The 20,519-nt window shown below is 34.4% G+C and overlaps 1 protein-coding gene across 3 annotated transcripts in view; it reads left to right on the top strand.

Moving 5' to 3' along the window:
- The first annotated feature begins 461 nt into the window (after window positions 1–461).
- The window catches only part of mmd (disintegrin and metalloproteinase domain-containing protein mind-meld), a 188,931-nt gene continuing 168,873 nt past the window's right edge, over window positions 462–20,519 (top strand). For all 3 annotated transcript variants that reach the window (XM_013326784.1, XM_013326783.1, XM_013326782.1), the window contains exon 1: window positions 462–521. The gene's annotated coding sequence lies outside the window, so the exon portion shown is untranslated. The remainder of the gene's footprint in view (window positions 522–20,519) is intronic.

Raw genomic sequence — 20,519 nt, 5'->3', positions numbered from 1 at the left:
AGATTCATATTCAATTTAATTTGCATCGTCGTCTTGGACCACACTGCTGGAAGGAGCAACTCCCGGCGGTGCGGCGCTCACCTCATGTTTGTGTTGGCGATGTGATTTGCGCCGCTGACTGTACAAACTCAGCGCTGTTTGCATCTAGACGGGAGTGTAAAACAAATATTGAGGTAGAATTATTACAGAGAGCTAAGAAGTTGATCCACTCTAGGTATCACCAAGTTAATCATAGTGGATCTTTCACTTAAGTTTTGACTGTTGTATATTGTTGATGGATTTTTAAGTATTATTATTTTACTTACTTTTAACTATATTCACGTAATGTCACTTGTATTTGATATGTTGTCCTGTCTACAGGTGAGGGCGAGCGCGGGGGCGGGCGTCGCGGCGCGGGTGTGGGGGGCGTGGCGGCGGGGGCGGGGGCNNNGCGGGGGCGCGCGGCATGCGGCGGCGCCCGCTGCTGCCGCTGCTGCTGCTGGCGCTGCTGCGCGCGCATGGCTTGCTCGCCGCCTCCGGAGGTACGTCACCTTTACACACACATACAAACACGCACACAAACCTGGGGTACATACATATTATGTTGTCTGTTTCTGTATAGTTACTCACGCGCCGTTAACCATAGTCAACATATATTAAAAACGTAAATAATTGGTTAAAAAAAAGTAATACTAGTTGGAAGGAATTAAATGGACATTAGTCATTACACAAGTTCAACGAAAATTGTTCTATCAATCAAAATAAATCTAACACCATTTCCTTTCAGAATGTCACAGACTAAAATAACAAATGGGTCCATTCGTAAATTGTTGTCGTACTGAACAATAATCCATTATGTTATCATTGATCTGTGGCCATTTCATAGTCTGGGACGTTAATATTGACGTGGATCGGTCAAGTCATGCCTTGGTATGGCCGTCATACTGACTTGTCAGTCATGTCCATGGACAATGGACGGACATCAATTATAGATTAAGGCTACCTACAGTGAAGTTAGGGATAACTTTGTATTCATCATAATTTTAGTAAACTAAAATGACTAATATATCGGTTTGGAGATCAAAATTCAGTTTTTTCTTTTTAAATAAGAAAAGGGGGAAACGAGCAGCGGGAACACCAAGGTGTTCATCGACGCCCTTAGATGCGTTGTTGTAGATACCATGTAGAGTGCGACAAGGGCAGGGAAATGATGATCAATAAACAACGACGTACTAATTATTCTTAATCCGTTGTTGGTTATAGGCGTGTGTACATTGCCTGAATTGTAACATACAGCGCTGTATCAATCTGAAGCGCTTAAACGCTGGAACGTTTCAATCAAACAAATGGGCGGTTCTGGTGGAGTACGGTGAATTGTAGCGCTTCAGCGCTTGCCGTGTATAAATGCGCTGCGGACGCGTCTGGCCGTGATAAATGAATAGAGCGGCTCTGTCGGCACTAAGCCGGGCCGCGGGACTGCTATTGATGAATGCTTTCATCGCGGACTGTTTTACGAACGATATTGTTATTACTGATAATGACAAATCATTTAACAACCTAGTAATTAAGTGGAAAAATAAATAAACTCAACTGATTATCCGGGAGACATGAATCGATTAATATGATCCGTCATATTGATTAGGCTTCAGGTCACAATGGAAGGGATATAAAAGAAATTGAGCAAACGAAATGCTTGTAACATTTATATGTACTAATTATATATACATATGCATACTTACATCCTTAAATTATTCGTATTTTAGAATGAATTCGAATTTCATTAAACAGCTTCAGGTGTTTTCCTTATGTTAAATCTTTAGGTCGAAGCACGAATGTCCCAGGATCCTAATTAAAAGATAATGAGAAAATTTTACGGTAATTCTATGTAAATTGGCAACGAAAAAAATGGTCCTTGACAGGACGGAGAGACACTTGTATGAAAAATCCTCTTTTAAATTGAAGTTAAAGTTGATTTTGTTGTACTCGAGCACCCTCTGTTTAAAAGATTGAACGTTTCCAAATTAAAGATTCACTTTGTGTCCACATTAGGAATTTATATCAGCATTCACATTCATTATTCCATTTCTACTCGCTTTGTTTTAGTCTACTGGAGTTGTTATTGAGAGACGAAAGACATTTGGACTCTGTGTATTTTTAGGAGAACGTGAAAAAAGACAATGCCGTGAAACTGGAACGATCGATGTGTCAATGGAGGTTTTTTGTACGGTCTTTTATTATGATTTTAATATAATTTGTTAATTAAATATTAATAAAAATAATCTATGCTGTCTGTGTGTCCGCTAGGCCGCGTTTGTTCCGTTTAATCTCCGAAACGGCTGGATAGATTTTGACGAGACTTGGAATGGAAGATAGCTAATATACCGGTATTCATATATATTCCATTGTCTAGTTCTAATATCGACTAGCCCAACTATATCGTATACAAGACATATATAACAACATAAAAACAACTTGGATTTTGCCCTCAGAACCCTACCATAAGAATTTATAATCACAAACTATGAATCTTCATTACCAATACATCAAGTGCGTCATTTTAATTTTTTTTTCTGAAAATATTAGCAGTTTTTTTTGTAAATTTACTAATATTTCTTTAACCATTCCAACTAAGCTCTAGGCTTGTGCTATGTAGTATATGTAGGATATGGTTTACGACAATAGTTGAATGGCGGGATTCGAACCCCGACCTCGTGGTCGGAAATCCGTACCCTTCACCATTAGGCTATTGACGCTTTTTTTTATTTAAAAATTTAAAAATAAAATTTCACTATGTTACTTAACACAAAATATATAATATTGAAATCATCAATCAACATACGAGTATAGTTATGTCAATTACCATAAGGGTCAACACTAAGTGATTGATAGAGGTTACATTGATCCAATATTTTAAGCAATTTCGTTTAGCAAGTTCAAGTTAAGTCAATCAACCTGCAATGGGCCAGCGTGGTTGACTATGGCCAAGTCACCCTTAGATTAGGGTATGCTTCGAACCCTTAGTGGGGACTGGTATAGTACAGTGAGCTGATGAAGTTCAAAGTTGTTTGTGTAAACAAAACCAATACTGCTTCTAAATATTAAATCCAGGTTAATATTAATTGCAGGTAAAAGAGAAATATCAGATGCAAATAAAAATGCATGCGAGCTTTTTAAATCACTACGCGGAATAATTAAGATTGAAAATGTGCTTTTACTCCTCGTGTTTTCTAATTATTCTGATATTTGTATCAAGTATTTCGAATGAGCTATCAATTTCTAGAAAAGGCATTTTATAATGTAATATTAGAAAGTCTTTTAAGTGTCATACTATATAACAATATTTTTCAATGCTTTTTTTAAGTAGAGACGCATCTTTGAATTCCCAAATACAACAAAAGCTAGACACCATCCAACAATAACTGTGTGTTTCTGAAACTAAAATCCCTCTAAACCATATTGTTATCTCTGTTTTTTTTAAGATAATGACAGGGATGACGATATGTTTTATACAGAGATTTGGTCTCAGAAACCAACGGTTAGTGGAAAAGGGTTCTAAAGTCAAGTTTTTAAGTACCTTTCTGTAAAATATCTCGAAATTTTCCTGCAATAACTAGCCGTATATAAAGTATTATCATCTATTTTTATTTTTACTGAAATAGGATAAAAAGGCAAAAGTCGTGATTAAACTCCGCTAATTGGATTTCGATCTAATTATATGAATTAGCAGAAACTCGCAAGGACTACACCTGGGTACATCGTTAATCGGGTCTATTTTTAATAACATACGTATGCTTATTCCGTATTACACAAATGTTGGAAGGTTAATCCAAGTAAAGGATCTCATTTAAATTTCTCCCCGGGAAAGTTTCCTCGCTTTTAAATTCAAATATCGTTCATTTTTCGTTTATAATAACCTTTCAGCATCAGTACTTAGTCGTTTTGTGAGTTGATTAATATTAAAGTTTAATTTTGTAAAATCATTTTTTTTATACGAACATACTGTAGTCTTTCACAGAACTAAATTTCTATACCAAAGTTTCATTACACGATTTTTTAGCTACTCATAGAGGAGAAACAGGTGCATATAGATAGTTAGCTTGTTGCTATTGTAGAGTAATAAGCATACAAAGGTTATTTGATAGGTTTTAGAAACTTTGAATGAACAAAGGAGAAGGTCTACAAGTCCACTAAAAACTTAGTCAAACATAGACATTTTACGATAAGCTTACTTTTTAACGATTAACATAGAGTCGTTTCCGATTTTAAAAGAAAAGGACAAGGAACACAATATGTTTCGAAACTAGTATTTCAACAATGAGAACATGACGAATACGTAGACCACAAATAGGTATCCTGTGATGTCAATGGTATTATATCGATTGAATGTTACAACTTTGTTCGTCAGACATTAATCAAGACATCGCTAACACTCTACCCAAACCATTCGTATTAGATCACCTGATATATTGGATTGACAAATATAGCGCGTGTTGCGTTTCTGTGGATAGCAAAATAACCTACAAAGTTTAACTTCATAGATTGAGTCTATTAAAACCAGCCTATTATTAATACGAGTATTTTCGTTACATCGTTACACTTTTGTGGATTTTATTATATGTCAGTAGTAGGCTTTTATAAAGTAAATAGATTTAAATATATTTTAACTATATTATTCTCATCATGTTTAATGTTTGCATACCGCACTTGTATATTGGAAAATGTTTCAAACTCCTGTACAAACGAACAGAACAGTAGTGACAGAAATATCAGTGATTGTCTAACTTTTTCAACTGAGTGCAATTACCTGATTGGTGTTGTTATCTGCCATCAAAGGGCCGGTCCATCAGATAATTGCCTCCGTACTTATACTGCTTTACAAAGCGGATTGCGCTTTGCAATGCATGCTTATTGTACAATCATTAACAGCAGTGCTATATAACATTAAGAAGAAATTACGTTTTAATGATTTCTTTTCCTCTATAGCTCATTACTGGAAAGATAGCTTAAGAATCTGGAGAACTCAAGACGTCTTTACTCAGAAATATCGTACTAAAGAGGAACTTAACGATGACCTGAATGATGATGATGAAGAGTGAAGTTAGCGTGAGATAAAATGGCGCAATTTTCATTTGACCAACCATACACATGATGGCTTTGATTATAATTTTACTGTTCTCTATTTAAAATGCAAAATAATGCTATCGATTTAGATAAAATACGATCGCAATCTACAGGAGCCGAATATAAAAATATACTCACCATTTAAAATACTAATAAGTACTTATTTGTCGATTCGTAAAGGAATAAGACGGGACCATTAGTATGCCTAATTTGGGAACCTCTACAAGGTTTACAGAGCACAATCCTTATCTGAACATTATCGCACCTCCCTCGGTATTCTATCGGTGATTTACATAATTTTTCTCCTCACAACTTCACTTATTTCGATAAACCCGAAGCGAATAATTGTTTGCTTTTATATACTGAACGGTTGTATTAGCACGCGATTTAAATAAATTTATTTTAAATGTGTTTGTAAACGCAGAGATATTTTAGACTTAAGTATTGTTACATGTCATATATTTTTTTAACTCTAGATACCTTCAAGAATGTCTTGTTTCTGTTGTCAATTAAAAAAAGGATTGATAATTATATTTATATTGATACTATAAAATAAAAAGTTAAAAATTAATTAAAAAATCATTTCTATTTAGGGGACGATGAAACCTAAAATTATATCTAGCGTTTACATTTTGAAGCCATTGTTTCAACTTTCATTGTTCTCTTAGGGCTGACAATTTCACTCATTATCCCTCTTAAATGATATAATTCAACCTAACAATTGTAATGACCTAATACACCCCTATTGTCCAAACTCGAGTTCTCAAAGTTTTTAATAACTGGTTCGGGAGTTTTGTGAAGCTTGATCGACTTGATTTGAGCGAATAGAGTTCAGACTTTTTATTAATTTGGTAATGGATGTATTTTTCACCAAGTCCTAAGTACAAAAAAGGGAATTAAAAATATCACTGTTATGTTCATGTGGTCGCATGCTAAATGACATTAGGAATAGCGATTTACTTATCATAATATAACTATTATGAATGTGAATATTTCTACGCACACTTTATTATTCACTAAGAGCATGGTAAAGTTTTCTGAGCTCCCTACATTTCGGATCCATTGTAAGCAAATATTGCATGCAGCCAAATCGGCTTAATAGATTTTGAACGTAATTCGATTTGTATTTTATAGTGAATTCTCTTATATTTTACTGAATCAAATTTTTGTTTTATTCAGAAACGATTCTACAAAACACTTTTGACGTGTAGGTGCGCTGCCAAAATATTTTTTGTCCTTTTTATACGTGTTTTCTGTCCGCGTCAATTCCTTTAGTACGACGTGTTCGGGGCTCACCGCTCGCAGCTCGGGGCGAGACATATCTTTGTGGCTGACAAATGTTTAATATTTATTTTTATTTTAGACTAGCTGTAGCCCTCCACTCCATTCGTGCCTTTATAAACAAAATGGTATACAGTAGCCTATATGTTCTTCCAGACTCTGTTCTACACCGGTGTCAAATTATAAGATCCGTTGAGCCTTTTCGGAGATACCTTCTAACAAAAGCTAAACTTTTGCATTTATAAGTCGAAAAGATATATACAAATATCGATTATTATAATAATATAGTAGATCGTATATAAAGTATATCGTAGTATATCGTAGAAAAATAACCCACACGTACAAATTGTCGAAATTGTAGCATTCCAGTGATGTAAATCCTTTGCAATTAACAATCAATAAAATGTGTTTATTGACGTCTGGAGCATTGGACGTCCGTTCCTAACGGCGGCCGCATTACGTCTGCTCGTTATCCTGAATCGTGTATTATCCTTTATAGCCACCGCTTCACAATAATGTTGTGGAAATAAACTGCTCCGAGCAACTAGTGTCGTTAAAGGCCATTTTTTAAACAACTCCTATCGCCAGCTCGCACAGATGTTTATGTCGTTTAGCGAAATTATTCAAGCAATTTTCGTCATTATGGTCTCTCTATTGCATTTGGGAGGTTAGGGGTTTAGATTAGGTGGTGGTATAAATCATATTTTTTCACGTGATTTAATTTTACGCATTACCGTAAAGTGGTTATTATTAAGATTTGGCTATCTATTCTATTGGGACCAAACTTAATTTTTTTCGAACAGCACTAAATTTTTCAAAGCCAAATTCTCATTTCAACTTGAAACCAAAACTACTGCAGTATTTAATGAGTTTCATTAAAAAAATAAATGTAAATCTATCTTAGATATTTTAAGCAATCTAAAAATATTTCTTAATAATCTCCATCCCTTTTCCAATCTCAAAACAATGATTGCCCGTACTGTTGAAATGCTGGCCGTATCAATCATTGAAATTTTACCATTAAAAATAATGCACTGAAGAAAAAAACTGGGACAAACAATAACGAGTAGAATATCCTCTCAAGATTGACAATAGCAACTGTATTTTAGCAGACGTACCGACCAATTAGTTGGAGCCGTCATTCTCTTTGATTTGTGCTAACGTTGCTAAGACGGGCGGTGCCAAGATACATTGGCGGTGTTTCTTACCGAAGACAATGGACACAAACGTTAATAACTTTCTTTGTTTCCACTGCTTCGGTGCGCGCGGAGAGCGGCGAGCGGCGAAGGGTGAGGGACGGGGAGGTAGTCGAACGGACATTAAAAAGAATTCGCCTGATTGACTGAGCTTTTCGGCTTTCATTTAGTTCGTAATTGAACAGTGTCTTAAAATAATACTGTTTATGCTTTTCAATGTCTTAACCCCAAAAAGAACGTTTGTTTTTACATTATCTTGAGAAGGTCCAATAAAATTAACATACATTTAGATTTCATATTACTAGAAATAAAAGTGAAAAGTTAGGGACTACGATATAGGGAGTGTTTCCCATTGGGCGAATCGGCCACTCGCCTTTATCTTTTATTTTATGAATTCATTTGGCCTGATGGGAAATATTTCGATAAGAAATTTGTTGAGTTTTAATCAGTACGCCGATCCAACGGGTAACAACCCTTATTTTTTTCTGATTTATCATTCTTAAAAACATTAAATTGCAGAAGTAACTTCAGGTAGTTTGTAATATTTACTGAAAGAATTATAAAACACTCTGTACTCGACAAATTCAAATTACCAATAAAATCATACAAAAGCCTGAGGTTTTCCGAAAACAGGCCACTTAGCACAATTTATGTTACAAGTTTCACAAGCACTACTCAAAAAGGTTGAAGCGTGTAAAAATTTATGAGCAATCTTAAGAGTTTGAGCGGTGAACTAAAACAAGCTGGAGTTATGAAGCTCGTAGAGTCGGGTTGTGATAGAGTGCTACTTCTCTACAAAACAATAATAACTATTTTATATTACTTCAGGCTTCCATTACCGAAACATGTTGCCAGTACTCTAATTCTCCATGAATAAATATGACAAAATGTTTATACGTGTATCTCGGCCATTTTTGTGTTAAGATGGAGGAGAAATCTTTACCAAGATATCTTAATTCTAGTGCGAAACAGGTCCCATCACATGTTTCCGAGACATGAGTTTTTCTTGTCGTCCTAATAAGTACTAAGTCGCTAAAATTACATGCTGTAAGAGATAATAATTCGAGATAAAGGATTGTATCTCGAATGTAATATTGTGTGATTTAATTATCTCGCTCGCGTGCGCCGCGCCGCAGCGCCGGCACCGCGCTGTTGCCGCGCTGTTGCCGCGTCGTTGCCGCTGGAGTTATGTAGAATTCATTTCGCACTAAGCTTCATATTGAAGTTGAGGTTTTGTGTTGATTCGTTGCGAAGGTGGAGGATTTTTTTTCATCTGTTTGCATATGCCGCTTTATTATTTGCCCTTTCTGAGCTTTTGTGCTGGTTCTATAAAAAATCTCTGCGAAATGCAACAAGGAATTCATTCTAAAAAAAATTTTGAGCTTTCTGAAACTCGACGAAATATTGTTATTCTGTAGGATTAAATGTTGAAACAGAATCGCTTCTTTGTTTGGATTTCTTCAATTGAAATAAAAAAAGATTTTGAATAATAACTGACTGTTTTACTGACACGTTTATTGAATACATAAAAATATAGTTATATTGAAAACTTTAATTTATAAATAATCATATTGAAATAAGCGAAACTCAATATCTTACATAGATATAATAAAGTTTATAAAGATCTTAGAAAAGTTAAACTAAAATACAATTTCGCTGTAATTGACGCTAAAATACTTATTTTCTCAAAGTAAAGGAAAACAAAACTCGCAATTCACGTCTCTAATCCACACCATTGGGTGACTAAAAACGGCTTCGCATCGGAAAGTCATTTATGTTTTAATTAAGAGGGCGCAAGAAGAATGGGGCTGTTGGCGGAGAATATTAGAAAACAGAATTACTTGCGGCCGAGATCTTATTTCATGTTTACAGCGCAGATCCAACGAAAACAAGAGGTCTCGGATTTGGAAACTTTTTGGCTTAAGGACAAAGTTTTTCGACAATAATGCAGATTAGATTCCTTGACTTACTTGGTTCGAGTGAATGCTGGACAGTGACCAACAATGCTCTGAAACATAGACGAGTCTTCAGTTAAATTTATTGAATATTGCGATTTTCGCAAAATAATAACTATATTTGTTAAAAAATAATGCACTATTATTGCTTCCACTTTTACGGTTGGATAGTTTGAGTATTATGTTATGTCTTTTGTTGAGTTTTCATTGTGTTTAATACACAATAAAGACTAACATATCATAATTCTCGTGGACGTACATTCATAAAATGTGTATAACGTACAAAAATCTCATCCGTGGAATAAGAAGTTAAAACGTAAACGTTGAGTGATACCGGTCTTTAGAGAACTTTTATTTTTACGAACGTATATCTTTTAAGCCGTATATCATATATAAACACGGAAATATAATAACAATAAAACTAAAAGGCAACTGCGGATCTTCAATGCGTATAAAAGCTTTCAACGAAATATATTTCGAGCATTTGAGGTTTAAGATAGCGACTGCCGTGTAAAGAATAAAAATTTCAAGCGAACCTAGGTCTTAAGATAAATCCTATGACGCGGGTCGTGTGGGCTTCCTCAAGTTTTCAGCATAGCAAATGAGTTGCCGGCTCGAGTGGCTTGCGTCTTGCAACACAAGTGTTTTGCTTCGTTTTTTAAACGTCGCGGTTATGTATGCTGAAAATGAGATCTTACCTAAACTCCGTGTCTGCGTTTCTTAAGAGTTTACCACTCTTTGATATACTACCACATTTAAGATAAAATCTTTTCCGTAAATGGAAAAAAAAGAAACAGAAATGTAATCTCGCAAAAATGTTTGTGTCTTTTTTTGAAGGTTCTTTAAATTATTACTTTCAGGATATAAATACTTTATATAAAACGACGTCAAAACTATTTTGAAAGGCTTATAGTTACAGGTTCTATATCAAGTTTTTTTTATTTCAACTTTTTAAAGGAATAAAAGTACGATAGATAATCTATATCGGATCAACCTTAAATATATTTATAATATTTTTTTAAAGCCGACGTCCTTCTTTTGTCCTCGGGCGCGCTATATACTTTTAAAAGACGGAGGCCGCGGAGGCATTTACCTGAGAAATCAGGAGAGCCTCTTCTTAGTCTACATCGACCTCTTGTAAAGATAACCCCTTTCTATCAAGTGTACTACACTGTGTAGGGCCACTTTTAATATCCTCCCAACAATATATTAGTTATATACGAGTTATTGAGTCAGTCATGTTACGTGATTTTTACTACTCTTAGAAAATCAATTGATAGTAAATGCTTTGAAGTAGTGTCTGATAGGATTTGATCAGATTCACATAAAACTGAACAATGAATAATATTTTCTTATATTTTACTAGCTAGCGTTCGTTCGCGAAGAAGAAGTAGCCTATAATATTCCCGCATGCATGCGGGGATATCGTCCAAGTCCCGTCAAAATCAGTCTAGTCGTTCCGGAGATAGAAAAGAACAAACGCAGCCTAGCCGACTGACAGCAAGACAGACATACGGACATACATACAGGCAGATAGAAAAAAAATATTTTTTCGTTATCGGCAACGAAGATGCATCATGTGTACGAAATAATTTTGTTATTATGTTACATACAAACACTCCAATTATATTAATATGTTTTGATTACTTAACTATATAAGATTGTTGCAATATTATGTAATTACGTCTAAATGAAGTGTTTTCTACTAACTTCAATTATTTCTGAGAGTATAATTCGACCATGATCATTTAAAATACCCGTTAACTCAGTCTCTGACATCGAATTGAGCCATTTTTCCATCGACACGTAATTAGGGTCGACAGAATTCAATTACGTATATTGCACCGTGAATTATGCACCACGGTCACCACTCGCAATTACACAAATAATTACCGTACCGGCTTGCAATATTACCGTATTGGCGGTATTATCCGGTTCACCCGGGTAATAACCGGATAACTCGGTAATAACCGGACAATATTCGATACGGTGGGGCAAAGCGATTTGCGAAATCACCGATAATTACTGGTCGGTTTCAATTATAATCCGACCCCCGGTTTACTTCCCCTTTTTACAAGACTACTGTAAGTTCAAAATGTTAAGGGGTCTTTATAATTTGGTTAACCCGACCACTATAGCGGTGTCAATGACATTATCTTATCGGTGAAAATTTCATCTGAACCGGGTCGAAATTACCAAATATATCAATTCTAAAATTCTAAATTTTCCTAAAGTTTCGTTATAAAAAAATCGAGGTGTAGAATAAGCGAGAGAGGTGTGTCAGGAACGCTCTGCCTACCCCACTTCCTTCTTTCGTTATTGCAGGAATATATCCAAACCTATGTAAGTGACTATTGCTACCCTTAATGCCAGCCTTAAAGTTCCTATTAAAAATTAATTCCAAGGAAATAATCTTCCTTAATGTATTACGGAAATCTATTTAAATATAAAACCTCTCAAAAAAATTTATAGAGAAAGAGTCGAAATCGAATTTAAAACGATTCAATTCATTCGTAACCCTGCAGTATAGGTATTTAATTTTGCTGCAACATCTGTAGTAAAAATAAATTACGGAAAATGTCTAATTGATATATAATGACAGCCGCATTGAGGCGGCGCTTATTCGAGATATTTTTATGTTGGAAATTACACAAGTTTATGATATAACTCATGAACTTTGACGGCATTCATCCGTCCAACTTGTGTGTGGGAACTGCGCGGCCGAGTGGATGACTCGGCTGAACAAGTTTCTGAATTAATACCGATAATGTTCAAAGCGAGGCTAGTTTTAGTTTAATCGCTAATGAATGTGCACTCTCCAAAATTGTTTTAATTGCTTCAGTATTTTTTTATTCAATCACATAGATTTGCTAACACATTTTCAAAGTCTGAAAGACTTTATTAGGGGATTTTTCTTAATTTACTAATATTCCTTGTACCTAAGCTCTAGGCTTACAACTATTGTCGAATGGCAGGATTCGAACTCTCGACCACGTGATCGGAAAACCGTACCCTTAACCATTAGGCTATTAGCGCTTCTGTTTAATTAATGGTAGGTTTCTCAGACCAACTCTATAGACACATTTAGTGACTGAGAGTAACAGTAATACTTTGTAGACAATCTGATTTCATTTTAATTATTATAGATAAAACGGGTAAAACCATAAAACATAGCTAGTTAGAATATAACAATGATAGCATTCGTGAAAACTGAAGTCAGAACTCTTATTAGGAACGCGGGGAAACAGAATCAAATTGTATTCATTTAATTTCTCTGGAACTTCGCCAGGGGGCGTCGTTACTTTTAATGCAGTATATTTTCATATTTCTTCAAATTGGAAACTGTGATGATTCTAGGAACGAGTTTTTATATCTTTGTAACAGAAGATAAAAGAAAAGTTTGGAATGACCATTTCATTTATTAATAATCTAATAGTCATAGTGGTTAACTATTGTCAATTTAAATTTTCTATATCTAGGTATGTTATTTATTCGCAATTTTTACTTAGTTTTTAATATAATACAATTTAGGATCGACCAAAAGTTTAAAAAGTAACTTATTCACCGTAAAAGATGGCAATAAATTATATAAATGGGATGTATAGAAACATACGCAAACTATAAATAAAATCACAATATTTTCCAACTAAAAGCAGACTCTTGAACTTTATTTTCGATCACAAAGGGGGAAAAGGAGCATTCTGGTCCGGCAGTCATTGTAAGCAAAGATAAGCCGGGCAGTGTCGCCGCCGCATTCAATTCAGGACGTGCCAATACCGCCTGTATTCGGACGATAGAAATGCAAGCGATGTGAGGCATTCTTATAAATGCGAATGCGACGTATCGCTTGTAATTTAAATAGATTCCAGAAATTAAAATATAATTTTAATGAAAATATAATTATTATATTATTAAATTTTAATGAAACTCAATAAATTATCGACGAATTTATTTACACCATACTTTTTGAAATAAGCATGAGCATTGAGCGTCGGTGGCTCAGGGGTTAAGCACTTGATTTGCAATCTGCAGGTCCTGGGTTCGAATCCCGCCATGTACCAATGTGATTTTCGATTTCCGATTTATATATGTACATTTATCCGACCTTCTTACGGTAAAGGAAAACATCGTGATCCAACCTGCGCATATCTGAGAAGAAATTCAATGATATGTGTGAAGTCAACCAAACTGCAATGGGCCAGCGTGGTTGACTATGGCCTAGTCACCCGTAACTTAGGGTAGGTTGCGAGCTCCTCAGTGGGGATGTATAGTAAGCTGATGATGCAATGCCTTGTAAATTAAGAAATTCAAACGTTTAAAATTATTAAAAAGAGAGTAATGAGTTTCATTAAAAACTAAACATTTTCATTATAATTTAGGGCTTACACATTCTTAGGCCAAAAGCAAAGGAATATTTTCCCAATTGCAATGAATGCTGTACAATGATATTACAAAGGTATTTTTGTATAAAACCATCGTATCGTCCGAATCTAGCGCTATGCATAAATTCAATTTACAGCTTTATTTTTTATTCACTTGCAATTTTGTAAAGTGCAAATTGAATCACGCCATTTGATAACAAAATACTTTATTCTGTTAAAATTGCAGTTGGAATTTATTACATATTGTGACTGGATGATCAACGAAATTGTCAGTTGGGAAAAATGGTCGCACATTTTTTGTGATGTTTTACACTATTACATTTTACGTTTATTAAAAAGACACAACATATTACCTAGTACGTCTAACTAAATATTTTAATGACTTTTAATATTATAAGTTTAGTGAGTAATGTTATTTAATTACATCTATCATTATCGTGGTTTTATGTATATCTATATAATACATTAGCTGTCGCCCGCGACTCCGTCCGCGTGGAGTTAAAAAAACAAAACTATTGGTCGCATCGTAATGTTATATAGCCTTCCTCTATAAATGGACTATCCAACAAAAAATAATTTTTCGAATCGAACCAGTAGTTTGAGATTAGCACGTTTAAACAAACCAACTCTTCCGCTTTATAATATTAGTTTAGATATTTATATTGTACATTTCCACGTTTCCATTATAGTTATAAAACTCCCAAAATTATGAAAAATTTGAATAAAGCTTTTACAGATTCTTCTGGGATTGTTTTTTATATTTTTTAAAGGTAACAATCTTTTTCATGAAGGTTTTTGAAGAATTAAAAGCGCTCAAAAAGTCTATTCAAAAACAAAACTTTTGTGTTTTATTTTTAAAGAAATATAGTGTTTCATTTAACTTTTTGACTATTGTACTATAAATGTAAAGAATTCGGTGGCGCGGAATTAAACCTACGAACAAGGTAATTCTAAAGTTATATGTAACACTTGAAAAACATTAATTCTTTGTTAACTCCACTGAGATCTTTTAATATCGTATAGACGGGAAGTTGGAAGTCAAAATAAATCTACAATTTAAATGGTCACCTTTAAACTTGGTCACAATTTTAAAGATACGATGATTAAGATTTTTAATTATTTAATTCAGTATTCTGTAAAGAAATCCGTTACATCAAATTACGTTCTACGGACTTAAAGAGACTTAAAAGGTTATTGAATATTGTTCCTTTATTATAAGATAAACGCACCTTAAAATTAATAGCTTTTCAAACGATAGGTTCTCTAATATGAACCTTGTGCAGTTTGTACTCGTAAAACTATTTTCACATTTATACTCCATGAATCTGTATCATCCTCACAATAAACCCGAGAAAGGCAATCTAAAAGAGCTGCGTTACTCCGTCAAGACAAGCAATCTAAGTTGCAAGCGAGCGGACAATAGTCGGCGAGACTTGGCCCTCTCGAATCTCTCAAAGGCGTCGCTCTCTGCGAGCCGTTACAATTCCCAGCAGTCTCACGTTTGTAATGAAGCATTACATAATGCAAACTTCCCTTACGAAACAATTTCAAGTATTTCCTTTTCATGTTACTGCTGTAAGAGAATAGAGAAAGTGAAAAATGAGATCTGTACCTAATAAAACACTGAAATAAATTTATTTATATGACGTCTTCTTACGGTGAAGGATAACATCGTGATGCAACCTGCACATATCCGATATGAAATTCAAAGATATGTGTGAAGTCAACCAACCCGCACTTGGCCAGCGTGGTTGACTATGGCCTAGTCACCCTTGATTTAGGGTAGGCTCCGAGTTCCTCGGTGGGGACGTATAGTGAGCTGATAAGAAGGATATGACGTATTTCGATTAATGTAAGATATCCAAGATTCAAATTTAATTATAAAAATTATAATAAATTTTTAAGCAGATTTTAGATTATTTAAAATTATTATTTGGTAAAGAGATTTTTATATTTAGTGTCTAAAATGGTTTTGCTCAATCTTGGAGTTTTACGGTCCTGCGGAATGGCATCTGTTGTCTTGGTAGTACGATTATTAATGTTATAAATACGAAAGTTAAGATTATTATTTTTTCTTTTGGATAGATCTGACTGTAATTTGGCATAGATGTAGAACATAGTCTGGATGAATACATAGGCTACTTATTAAGTTTTTTTTTTAATTTCGCACGGACTGAATCGAGTGCGACAGCTAGTTGACATATAATTATAATGAACATAATATTAATAATATAAATGTTCATCATAAAATTTACAGGTTTCACGTTTAGATTTTCCACGCCGCTAGCTTCACTATTTCACAACCACTCGAAACGTAAATTCCCAACGAAACGGGGAATATTCTGATTGCGGATCGTCATTTGACACGGAACTTTCGACCTTATGCTGTGCTTAGTGATATGAAGTAAAACAAAATTCCCGTGAACGATACACGTCGCATTAATAACAGTTTGTGCAATCAAAGTGGTCTCATGACTTGCTTATTATAGTTTAATTACACACTAATAAAATACATCGCTTATCTCTGTTACTACCGCATTCAAATAGACAATCTTAAATGAAAATTGTCTGTCTCTATTACAACTATCTACTAAGCTTTTAACTATAAAGCTATTAACGCTTAAGCATTTCTATCACCTCTCTCTTCTCTTTAGTTTTCTTTTTTTCTGACTTAAATATTGAGAACGCATTTCTATTTATCATGAGCGGTTTTCATAAAATAACTAACTACTTCTTTCATAATTTTATTCTTATGTACTAGCTGTAGCCCGTGACTCTGTCTGTGCAGATTTAAATAACTTAATTAGTAAACTATGTGTTCTTTTAGATTTGTTACCAAATTTCAACGAGATCCATGCAACTGTTACCTTCTAATATCCATCCATCTTACTAATATTATGAATGCTAATGTTTAGATGGATGGATGTTAGAAGGTATCTCCGAAACGGCTGAAGGGACCTCGCTGAAAGTTGGCATAGTATAGATCATAGTCTGGAAGAACACATAGGCTATTAATTACGTTTTCTTTTTCATTCCGCACGGACGGAGCCGCGGGCGACAGATACTTTATCTCTATATCCAAATATTAGATTTTTTATATTAGTAAGTTTGTTTAGCATTACTAATGTGCTCATTATTGTTACAGGTACGTAATCTTAGCACTTAGCGGTGAGTCGCTGAAAAATATACAACATTGTTCATTTGTGAAAAAATGTTTCCTTTATTATCTGTTGTAAATTCCATTCGGAGTATTTATTTAAAAACAATCTGAAATTAAGCAATCTTTTTAACAATAGGCTAGTGATAAAACCATTATCTTTGCTCTACGTTTTGTTTTACTAACGAAAAATTACAATTATTTCCGACTAATTAATTATTCATGTTAAAGATCCTTTTTTTGCAATATGCATTCAATTTTTGTATTTATGTTGAGTCATTCTTAATTTAAATATCATCAAGAATCCTATATTTACCTTATTTATCGGTTCCGGACCGAAGTGTGATAAAATACAAAATGCTTCTGTTAGGAAGTGTATACAAAATTTGTAGGTAAATGTATCCCACATTTACCTAAAAATTTTGATTTTTAAGTAAAATATTAGTAAAATTAGTAAATATTCGATTATTACATATCAACGAAGGATCCACTTATATTTGTTTAAATCTTATAGTCTGTTCTTCACTTACAAGGACCTTTATAATATTCTAGAATAACTCGTGTGCTGAACTCGAATATTCTGACCTTTATTGATATCACAATACATTCTAAACAAACAAGTATACATGCAAACTAAACCGTGTATAGAAAGCAGTGAAAAGGGGTCAGGTAAACCAGAACAATCGCCGCGGGCTGACGCCGGGTGAAAAAAATATTCGAATGAAAGAGAAACAAGAGACAGAAAAGTTGAGCTAAATTGTTTCGTGTAAAGTGGAAGTAGGCCAAACATAGAACGGTTAGCTCCAACTAGTGGCAAGTTTAGATTCTAAAAACATAGTATAGTTTAGATTGATCCGTGAAGGATTAACACAAACAACATAACCATGAGTTTTCATTGTTTATACACCTATGTAAACCATATTGTTTTCTCTATTATTTCAAAGGGAAGAAGAGGGATCGCCATATGTTTTTGTGTTGAAGTTTAGGTAGTGAAAACTCACGGTTATTAATGTGATAGCACTGTTATTCCTTCATAGATTTTTAATCCAATATTGAAGTAAATTTTAACATTCTAGTCTAGGTTTACAGACAGCGTATTTCTGTTAACTATATTGCTACTAAAAAAATTCCCAGACACATTGAACACGAGAGCCACTTGTAATATTGAAGGACGATTTTTATTACTCTTTTACGATCTGCCAATTGTTATTGTAAGCACTAAGATTTTATTCTCTACCAATATACACTGTATTTGGAAACTATAAGATATACTGTTTATGTTTCTACTTACATATTGCAAATTTTATTGTTATAATCATGTGGTGTTAGACTACGTTTCCACTGAGGGGTGTGAGTTTAACTTAAATAAGGGATAATGTATATGTTTTTAATTTATAGTTAAGTATACTGGTTACTAATGATATTCTGAGAGGTCTTACAAAAAAGAAAATTATTGTGAGAAAAGTGGCGTATTGTGAAGGAAGTTTATTTGAAAAATGATCCACTCAACGCGACAAACTGTATCGCTACAGTGCGTATTATACTTTATAAAATAATGTACGACACAATATTTCCTTCCCTTACTGCTCCTTTCACTTTCACTAAAGTTCGTACATAAATTTTTAGCAACGATATTGTTATTTTATGACTCTCAATGGAGGCGCAGCTTACAAGCGGATTTTGTAAATACCTCCCTCCTTTCCGTAATCTAGACCATTGCTTCAATAACAAGCATCAAATCAAATCCAGCACTAATCTACTTACGTATTTTTTTTATATCATAAGGTGGCAAACGAGCGAGCGGCCACCTGACATCGCTGATATAGCGAAGTGACCGTTGCCCATAGACATACGCAATTGCATATGCGTTGTCTACCTTTAATCGACAGCGAAGAGGATGCACAGAAAGAAAATATATTCCCTTTCCATGCATCCTCTCATCCGGAAAGTCCACTTCCACTTCCCATCCTTTCCTTATAAGAAAAAAGGTGGGAAGGGAAAGAGGACTAAATTACGCCACCGGGACGCACACTCATCAGACGAAACGCGGAATTGTATCCACTTCACGCCTGTCTTCTGTGTGGTCGTGGTATTTCACCGGGCCAGCCGGGCCGATTCGTGCGAAGATGTTAAAGCGGGCTCTACCACTGTTATTTACTTTTAGTACCTCAAATAATATTTTACTAATCTACAAACTATGTTCTAAAATTATAGTAGGGACTAATATTCTCAATTAATTCTGAAAGTTTTCGCTTTGCCAAAATTTTTTCGTTAGTCTTTTTTTGGAGATCGACATCTGTTATTTAAGACGATACTTTGATAATGGCAAATCACACAACAAATAGTTTCGGCTTTGTCGTATAGTAGACAGGAAATCATGGCTAATGCACAGTTTGAGAAGAATGATTTGGTATTTATTGGCAACTGCTGGTAGTCGGAAATATAGAGGCTTTGATCTAAGATGGACGATTTATCTTGCATCGCTTGGAACGAATGGTAAATGGATATATACACTTCGCTGCCTCCAGATATTTATTTGTGTTACGTCACAGGTTTTGTCGATTTAAAATTTCCTTTTCACTGCTTTCTTTATTGCAAACGGTAATATCTTAACGTTTGAATGTAAATTCTAAATCAGGAGTGGAGTGTGTTAAATGTAAGGTATTTTAAAAACAAATTACAAAACCAACTTGTTATTTAATGTTCAAAGTTAAATGAGTAAAAAAAAATATCAAATTCTGAGGTTATTCCAATTTGACTTTGATTTTTAAGGAATTGCTACAAATTAGTTATGAAATATGAAAAATTTTAAACTTTAATATTCTGCAAAAGATATCTTCTTACATCATCAAATCATATTACAGTTGTCCTAACATATATTTGTGATTAGCGCCATCATATCTTCATCCACATTTTTTTTGCACAGCGCCCCTTTTTTGGTATGGGGTGGGGGGAATCTTCGTAAAATGCCCAGCCTTTTGGGGGAAAGACAGGGTTATGTGAGATTCTTACTCACTAAAACCCCCTCGGTGGCCAACCTCAAGTGCGACTGCGAGAGTCCCTGGATCTCCAAAGGAACGCACCGGAACTTGTACAGCCTATCCCTATCGGTCGTAACGTAAAATATACATTTGAAATGACGATACGAAGGCGCTTGTCGCAAATATTCGTGTACTAGGCTCATAGTTGATTTTTACGTAGTTTTAACTGGAGGAAATCTATTTTTGATGAAAAATTACACTGGTGAATTGATGCATGGCTGTGTCATTCAACAATCGCTCTAGTAGGCACAATACAACCGCTATGATATAGTGTTTGTGTCGTCCATCAAAACTACAAATTGAGTTTTATGACCTCGAAACGAACATAGTTTTCACAATGTTCTAGGATTTGTTGAAATTTAAAAATATATATTTTTTTTTAATTTTGTAAGCTATGATTATGAATT

This window comes from Papilio xuthus, unplaced genomic scaffold (genome assembly GCF_000836235.2).
Source record: "Papilio xuthus unplaced genomic scaffold, Pxut_1.1 DF828780.1, whole genome shotgun sequence".
NCBI classification, from domain to species: domain Eukaryota; kingdom Metazoa; phylum Arthropoda; class Insecta; order Lepidoptera; family Papilionidae; genus Papilio; species Papilio xuthus.
Note: the sequence above shows the minus strand (reverse complement) of the source record. Positions and strands in the feature narration are given on the sequence as shown.